The 9,298-nt window shown below is 39.4% G+C and overlaps 1 protein-coding gene across 3 annotated transcripts in view; it reads right to left on the reverse strand.

Moving 5' to 3' along the window:
* Nucleotides 1-9,298, reverse strand: part of LOC102045936 (hook microtubule tethering protein 3) — a 94,189-nt gene that overhangs the window by 83,925 nt on the left and 966 nt on the right. The window lies entirely within an intron of this gene.

Genomic DNA, 9,298 nt, shown 5'->3' on the forward strand with positions numbered 1-9,298 from the left:
AAAGCTGGAAGAAAAAAAATTAAAAATAAAAAAAACTACACAAAACCAACCTCACCCAATCTCCTTCCCCCCCAAAGACAAAAAAAGCTCTCCAGCACCTTTCCCTTCTCAACACTAAGAGTTAGTGAAAGACCTGCTCTTTGCACAGTGATTATATACGTAGTTTGGGTTTTATTGCTGGTGCAGTTTCATAACATACCTTTTGTTTTCTTTTGTAATAATAGCTGAAATCTTTATTAGAGGTTCTCGTGTCACTGGTTATCTTAAACACAACAAAAGGTTAATACCCTTTTTCAATTAGTTTCCAATTATTTACGTCCCAAAGTACTCTGCAACCTACAAATGATCGTTTTGAATTACTTATCCAGTATTTCCCTACATTTTTGTAACAGACTATGCAAGCTTACAACTAGCTGCCATGTAGAGCTTAGAACAATACTGTATCACCACAGAAGAAAGAAGATCACACAGCTAAGAGAGGAAGAAGTGGCTAAAAGGAGAGGAGTAAGAACAAGAACAGAACCAGGCTCACTGGCTTTGATGCGAATCGCTACTCCAGTCATTAGCAAGACCACTTGAAAGAGCAAACTGGCAGAGATGATTAAGGAGGGTTGGATACTTACGGCCTCATACATTCACTCAGTATTACCTAAAACATCCACAAGAATCCCACACTACAACTTCACCCAGCTTCAGTGCCCAGAGGAAACCAGACCATCAGGTTTTTTCAGGATGATAAGCTAATTATGTGATACAGAAAGTTGTTCTTCCTCAGATGCCAAATTTTTGTATTGAGGCAGACCTGGCATAATGAGAATTGGATTCCTATCCTACAACCAGATCCTGTGCTTCTGGACAACCTTCCAGTTTCTTCACCCATTTTTCTCCTCCCAGCTGGTAGCACTGCTATCTTCTGCTTGAATAGTCATGCCCTAAGCTATTTTTTCATGCTTTCCAAGACAGTAGTAGACTGCATGGAACAAAGGGGATCCAGGTTCCCCAACAAACAAGTTTTATTCCAGGATTTGTATTTCTAGATGTTTTCACCAAATTTTAGGATGTCGGACCTCTCTTATTAAAAACACAAGAGTTACTTGAATTACTTTGCAATCCAGTCACAATGTTAGGCGCTTAATTAGCAAAACAATGAAATGGCAAGGTCTTTACTGGCCAGAGTGGGGAGTTTTTTGGGGAGAAGTTGAATATTAATTTCCTTCTCATTTTATACATACTGTGTTTAACCTCATACCTGAACAGGACAAAGCCATGAAAGATCTCAGTCAAAATTCTTCATTCATAGATTAAGTTTTCCAAATATTAAATATTTCCTTTGCCGAAACAGAGTGCAGAAAGTAGGAGAGATACCTTGACTAAAGCTTAATCAAAGCTAATGTACCAACTCCTGGGGAGAAAATGAACATATTCCTTTCTTCAGTTGAAAGCTAGATGAGCCAGCTGATGAAAAAAAATATTACACAGCATTTGTGATGAAGATAAAATGAAAATATGATACACAATAGGAAGGTCTAATACAGCACCATAAACCACAGTTCTCTCTAAGCTTTTATCTACTTAATCATGTTTTATTAAAAGATAATATTTACCATTGATGCTGTCCCTTCTTTTATCAAAACACAAGTTATTTATAAGTGCAAAACTGCCAAACATTACCTCAATACACCCACATTTATAGGATCCATACATTCACACTCCATCAGGCACCAATGAACTTGAGAAACCCAAAAAAGTGTCTTTTCAGACTAGAATCATCTTCTCATGGAAGAAAATACAAATGGCAGGGTTTACAGGAGGTGAACCACTGGCTTCCTCTGCAGATCAGAGTGCAAAAATTTCCACCTCTACTACTCAGCGTTGACAAAAAAACATAATTAAAGTGATGTCACATTAAACATGTAGGTTATCTTCTGTCTTCAACACTCTTTGACTCATTGAAGCCTAGACGATAATGCAACCCATAGAACTGGGAGGCATGAAGTTTCACCAAAGGCGGATAATGGAATTGTTCTCTAAAAGTAGGTATGCAGATGAATAGCAAAACAGTACTCAATGAACAAAAGAGTAAAGTTCTTTTTACCCTGAATGAAGACTGACAGGCTACTAAAAACCTGAATAGCACCAGGCAAATGTGCCCAAACTGATCCATAGCAAGACAAAGGACAGGCAGCAAGGCATAGCTTCAATCTGATGGCATAAGACAAAGCAAAATCCATTAACTTATCCGCTAGTGCTTTGCTAGAAAGCTTTGCATACTAGCAGTCCAAATTTATACATATTTCTAATATTACTTAAACAAAACAAGAAAAGGTGAACATAGAAGGCAGCTTTTCCCTTGCAAGATAAAGAAAAAGAAGAATAACTATTTAAAGCCCACAACTCCACCTTCTTGCAGCTGTAATTTAGATGAAAAGTACTGTTTCTATTGACAGGCAGAATAAAGAGCTCTTCACCCAAGGCACAGAAGCTAATCCAAGAGCACTAAGTTCTACTGAAATATCATCCACACAAACTTTCTGATCAGTGTGGATGCTCAATCTTTCACAGGATCACAAAAGTAAGAAAAACTTAGCAGCTGAAAGATAGGATTCAGAAAGAGTTGGCAGTAAGTCTTCATCAGGCTAAGAGATTTCAGACTTAGCAGATTCTATAACTGGTAACACACATGTATAGCATACCACTAAATTTAGCACATCTTACAGTTCAGGTCCCCATTTCCAGGACTTACATTTCAGTAAATATTTTCTTGAACTTCATGGAGACTGCGTAGGTATACAGAACAAGATTCTTCCCAGAGACCGACCAAATTCCATGATTCCTTAAAAAAAGGCAGGAGCCACCACTGAGCAGGCTGCCATCTTTTGGCATTGTCCATAAAATAAAATCAGCTAAACCACGCCAGAGTGATCCAGTCCTGCTGGTTTCTTCCCCTTTCCACCAAATGGGCAGCAAAGTTAATAAAACAACCATAATCTGTCACAATTAAACACAACTTATTTCTACTTGTTCCTATCCTTAAGTAAAACTATGGATACCTTGCTGCCATGGCAAACAAGTTCACTCAAAGGTTTACCTTAATTAATCCAGTAATACAGAAAAGGCTATAACACATTTAATACTTTTCAAATCTGCAATGAATAAAATACAGAGGCTCATCTCCTAGATTTAATGCCTCCAAAACACACATCACATGTGGCATGAATACCCACTTGTTGTTTATCTTAAGTATGTAAAACTTAGCTACCTTGAGATTTAGCTCCAGTCAACAGGACTTCCACAGAGGTCACAGCACTGTACTTCTGGTGTAGTGTACTCCTGCAAAGAAGCTTGAAGCTAAATGGCATGAAAGAGCCCTATGAATTCTAGGGATGAACTACATTATCATCAGATTTACAATGCATCTTTTTGTGCAATACTTGCTCCACTATATGCACCACTCCAAAAACATTTCCTGTGTGCCCCCTCTGAAAAGCTGCCATCCCCCTGTGGCCTCAGCTTGTCCACTGAAACACAACTCCAGCTTTGTTTTCATTCAGAAGCTTTCGTCCGCCGCAATGGCTGGACTCCCCCTGCCTTTAACCTTCGAGAGCTCTTCCCTCTGCAAAAACCTTCCTCCTCCTTTCTATGCTGTCCCTTCTTCATTGCCCCGAATGAGAAGTACTAAGTAACTCACAAAAATGACTGTCATGTATGGCAATGTAAAGCAGCCAGGAAAACAGCTCATGCATACTCTGCAGGGCAGAAAACCACTACTGGTAGGTTGGGAAACCAGTCAATCCCTTTCCTGTGTGGGACATCGTGCCACACTGTTGGCAGCAAAAGATGTAAGAAGGACACTACTACCCTCTTCCCCTCACCTCCAGCCACACATTCCCGCCTAACTTTGTGCTAGTGTTAGTTGCTCTGTAGCCAACAACCTTGTTGATTTGGGTTTTTTTTTAATTAGTGACTAGGACTTGTGAATTAAATCGATTAAGCAACTTAAGTCTTTCTAAATTATCACAGTACTCAAGGCTCCTCAGCTCAGCCAAGAAAGCAGATAGCAGGAATTGCAATTGAGCCTTGGGCCCCTTTTCTCCCTTCCCTGCTGCACAACTTGGAAGTATGCAATTGCTCTACACAACAAGTCGAACACATTGCAGCAAAGACTTCTGATGGTCCAGGAAGAATAAAATGTCAGAACACTGCCTTCCAGTTCAAGCGCCTCAAAACAATCTCACAATAAGACAAAGGTAATTGTGCAAAATTCATGATTTCACTTCACCTCTTTGAAAGAACTGCTTAAGTATTTCAAAAGAACAGAGAAACAGGTTTCTCTCCTCACCTCCCACCCTGAGATTAACAAGCTAACAGAAAAGTTGCTTCCTTTACGCTGCTTAAGGTTCACAGTTCCTAGCAGCAAAATCTGTTTCTTCTCCAAGCAACATCTCACTATCCCACCCCAAAAAATGAGGGGGCAGAACTGGAAGCTGAAATTGAACACATGCTGAATCACATCTAAACTTTTCTTCAGAGAACTAGTAATTGTTATACAGTTACCACTGCTACAGAGCAGCTCTTCAGAAAGGAGTAAATTGGAAAAATGCACAATTTGGAATAAGGCCCCAAAGAATGAAAGTCTTAACACTGTGTCAAAACACACAAAAGAATAATGCCTGCACCTCCAAATCCTGTGTTCAGCCTTCCTTCCTGTTGTTGACTTAAAAGAAAGGGGGAGGGAGGGAAGGAATACATACAAACTAAAGGTTATTGTCTTTAATTATCATATTAATGTATTATCAGCCCTATACCCTTGCTCTGCAATACAGTGTTTAATAAGAGAAGTTCTTCTGCCTCTGTTTGACCTCTCAGCAACAGGTCAAAAAAATCCCTATAGCCTAATAATGACACTAGACAGCCCAGCTCCTTCAAACATAGTGATATTCTGAGCATAACCATTCACTACCCTAGAAAACTACCCCTAAAAGGATGGAGCAACAAATTCTTTACCATCTTAGTGAGAGGTTATCAAAAACAAAAAATGTTGCTCAATGCACTGGTCTGTCACAGCTGATACAGGGGCTGTGGTCTGCCATATATCTCAGCCCATGCTCCACAACTGCTGGCAAGCTCAGTGGTTTTTTTCCCTTCTGTCTGAGCAGCAACATATTCAAACAACTATCTTCTTGACCTGCTGTCATATCCAGCATAATCAACCAGTCCTGAAACGTGGCGTTTTCTTCAAGAGGTAAGAGATACTGATGTGATGATATCATCAAAAGAAAATGAAACCCTACAACTTTGTCGTCAATGATTAAGCACTGAAAGAAGAGAGTTTAAACAGGATTAGCAAGTCTCATACCATCTTGGCATCTACAAGAAACCTGAAGAGTACTTAAAACCACAGACACAGAAGAACCAAGAACAGCATAGTCTAAAGAGGAGGCAATTGGACAGCAGGAGACAACACAACTTTCCTAGTAAATTCCAGCAGATTTGATTCTCTCCGAAAAGGGTGCCCACAGACCATTTACAAGCAGCCCTGGTTGAGGAATCAAAATCCATTTCAGCACTTGCTCACATGGGCTCCATATTTCAAACTAACAGAGGCAAATCCTTCCAGTCCGGGATAGGCCACCACACAGAAGACAAAGATACACTGTACTGAGAAGACTTTTTTCAGCCAAAAAGGAGACAGGTTAAAGGACTGATAGCATGTAAACAGCCAGAGTGCTTTTAAAATGGAGGGTGCCCCAACACTGGCCTTGTACAGTGTTTACAAAATTCTCGCTTATCATAAAGGTTTTAATATGTCTACCACGGAAACTATTTGGTCTCGAGGGTTGAAAGAGAAAGCAAGCATCCAAGATGCAGCACATGGCAAAGTAAGATGTATTTATCATAACGAAGGAAAGAAAGTTCATGACATCTCCACAGCAATCTGCTACTTAAACCAGGAAGCAGTGACCTCTTTGAGGCATCCTGCTGCTCACATACCAGTGTTAAGCAATCTTCTCAGTATCACGTCTTAGTTGTATGTTAAAAATTTCTCAAGATTACATTGCAAAAGCCTGTAGCCATCACACTGAATTTAGATCTAGACATACTCAAGCATAACTGTCATATGAACATTTGACAGCTCTCCATGTTTTAAGAAGCAACTCAGTGATGTATCAGAGTTAAAAGCACTCCTGACACTACACACAAATTAAAAAAAAAGATTTAAAAGTGTATTCATATGTGGACCAATCATAAGTTTTAAACTGAAAAAATGTGAATCTGTATTTGATATGCTGGTCAATTTCAGTATCATCACAGGTTTATCTCACAGCCACATTTTTCTAAACTGCTTTGGCTGCAGTGCAGCTTAGATAACTATACCACAGTGCCTACAATAGTCTCAGAAGAGGCTTCTGGGAGATTTTTGGTAGAGCAATAGTTCTGCATTTACAGTAGGCTACAAACACTGCTGAAGTATAAATACCAACTTTGATATCTCAGTAGCTGGGCTCCAGTCCTTCACTCAGTTTCGTCCAAATTGCCACTACCCTGCCTGGTTCAAAATAACATCATGGTCACCGGCTGAAGTGGTAGGAAGCAAAATCTCTCCCAGATGTTTAAAATCCTGAACAAAAGTTATTCAGGAACCCATTTGACAATGCTGTCAAAGAGGGAAAGAACCCCAGCTAGACCACAACACCAAACATCGGAGTGCTCACAATATATTAAAGAATAAAACAAAATATATTCACAAGTAAGCAGTTTACTCCTACTTAAAGATGCCAGAATAGGAAATGCAGACACGCAAGGTAAAATGGCTTGAGGGATATTGTTATTCATTAAAATCATCGGCAGAGGGAGGAGCAGTTTGATCTCAACCTACATCTATCTGAGCCAACACAACAACAAAGTTTAGGTTGAACAGGTTCTCAGACTTGTGGAAAGCCTTATCTACTCAAAACACAAATAAACCAGTTCAAGTACTTCTTCATGAATGTGAAGCAAGCCATCTGGGAGGTTAAACCAGTTCTTAAGAACAGCCAGCTCCTCTAGCATAATGGGAAAACTGGTCATCCCAGGTATGCATAAACTGCAATTAAAACAGCTCTATTCTCCCATCTAAATGAACGGTTTCCCAAGAATCATTATGGGGCTTGAGAGAAAGCCAGACAAAAAAAGAAACCTTGTTTATACAGCCAGTTTCACTGAGGACTAAAAAAAATTCATTGCCTCTTTTGCAAGTTTCACGTATCCTGAAATAAACTGAAATCACCTTTCCTCATATTTTTTACTGAATCTGTTTCAAAGTCACTTTCAAACAAAAATACTGAAATAATAAAAATGACCCGTAACCCCACACATTTATCTAAGAAACTCACTGACAAATGCTAATGCTGTTTAAGAAGGATTTCTGTCAACCAAAAAAGATGCTGCCAGTTTCTTGATTAGCTCAATATCTGAAGGGGTGCAAAGGTTAGAAACGTAAAAGGGATCTGCGTGGATTATTACTACGGGCAGGACAAGACTCCACTGTATAGGCAGTTTCAGGACCAAAGATTATAAATACCAGCTACTGCTCAAACATGACCATATGACAGTAATAATTCCTACAGATGGTCAATGCCCCAAGACTTTTTCTGTTACTGTGATTTCTCTCTCTATGCTTTCAATTTTTGCATCTACTTTTCCAGGACAGCTTTTTGTGCCAAGGTAATTTTTTTTCAATGGTTTAACTTTTCTAAGAAAGTACAGGTTATTTTCAAGGGTAATAGTACAGTTTGCTGCTCAGATCAATTGCCTCAACTACCAACCTCAAATGTGGCAAGGAAAAACAAACAAAACAAACAAATCACTAGTTCTCTCTACTATTTTGTTTAATGCAGAAAATAAGTGAAATTTTCACTAAAACTGAATAGACTTCACATACATTGTCCTCTTCATCTCCACAAACAAGAACCTGTGACACTTATTTACTGTTGAGACTAATACAACTTCCACCACAACTGAACACATGCAGAAGTTAATAAAACAATCCTTTCCAACACATACAAACCACTGGTTTGTACTATATTTGGCTGTACAAAGAATTCTTCTGGGGAACAGGGAAGTAGCCACTGCCTTCTTACTTTGCATTTTGTGATTTCCCTAGCAAACATCTTAAACTTTGGAAGTTTTAAAAACAATTTTGTTGAAATATTAAAACCTCAAATTCAAACTTGAACAGAATATTTAAGTAACAGAATAATGGAGTATTTTTAGTTTTGAAGTCTTTTCAGACTTGACACAGGCTTCTGCACAGATGCTATACTTCAACAAAATATTCTCAAGTCATTAACAATTTTATCCAGCCTGCGACTGGATGATGGGTAGGATCAACAGTTCAAATAACTCTTAACAGGCCATCAAGAGAAAATTCAATCTCTTTTATCATGCAGCATTTCCCGTGTTGCACATACAGTAGTCTCACACACAAAGGAAAGAGTTAGTCTGTTGGTTACTTGGAAATCTGGGGAGTTAGAAGCACACTGGGACTGTGGACACTTGCCAGGTAAGATTTCAAGCTTTTGCTTCTCCAATTGGTACAGCTGCTTTACTGCCAGAGAGCACAAGAGGAACATATCTAAAACGGCTAAAACAAAGACACATGAATACTAGCAGCATGTAACAACAGATGTTTCCCCCATTGCTCCCCAGTAAACCTTCCTCTTTCTCCTAGCAGCAATCCTTTCACTCAGGCTTTCTTTGCCAGGATTCACACACATCAACTTCCTCATCAATTCTATTGGTAAGAGGACTTTCTTTCCCAACATCTGACAAAGAAAGTACAGGAAGCCAAAAACTGGACAAGTGGCCAACAAAGATGCAAAGATCGGCAAGAATGCGAAGGAAAGAGACACTTGGTTACTTAATCCAGACCTCTATGAAGCACTGAGGTACCCTCTTCCCCCAAACCTCCACCTTCTGTACTTTGCAGGCCACCTGCTCACCGCTTGACAGTCACTGAATTCCCCTTGCTCATCCCCCTTTTGACCCTCACAGAGAAACCTAACCTGTCATTTCCCAGTAACTTACTCATCACCATCACAGGTTTAGCTCCTGTGCAACAGACGCAACAAGGCAAGCTCCGGCCTTGCACTGACTAAACACGTAAGAGAAAATCTCATTTTCTTTAACAATCAGTTGTACTCCTGGGTTTTATGTACTGGGTATTTCCTTGCCAATTTTGGTGATGGAGTGAGAGAAAAAAAACAAAACAAAAGAAAAAACCAGCCCCTAAACCATATCCAGTGGTCCAAAACAGCAA

Source organism: Falco cherrug, chromosome Z (genome assembly GCF_023634085.1).
Source record: "Falco cherrug isolate bFalChe1 chromosome Z, bFalChe1.pri, whole genome shotgun sequence".
NCBI classification, from domain to species: Eukaryota; Metazoa; Chordata; class Aves; order Falconiformes; family Falconidae; genus Falco; species Falco cherrug.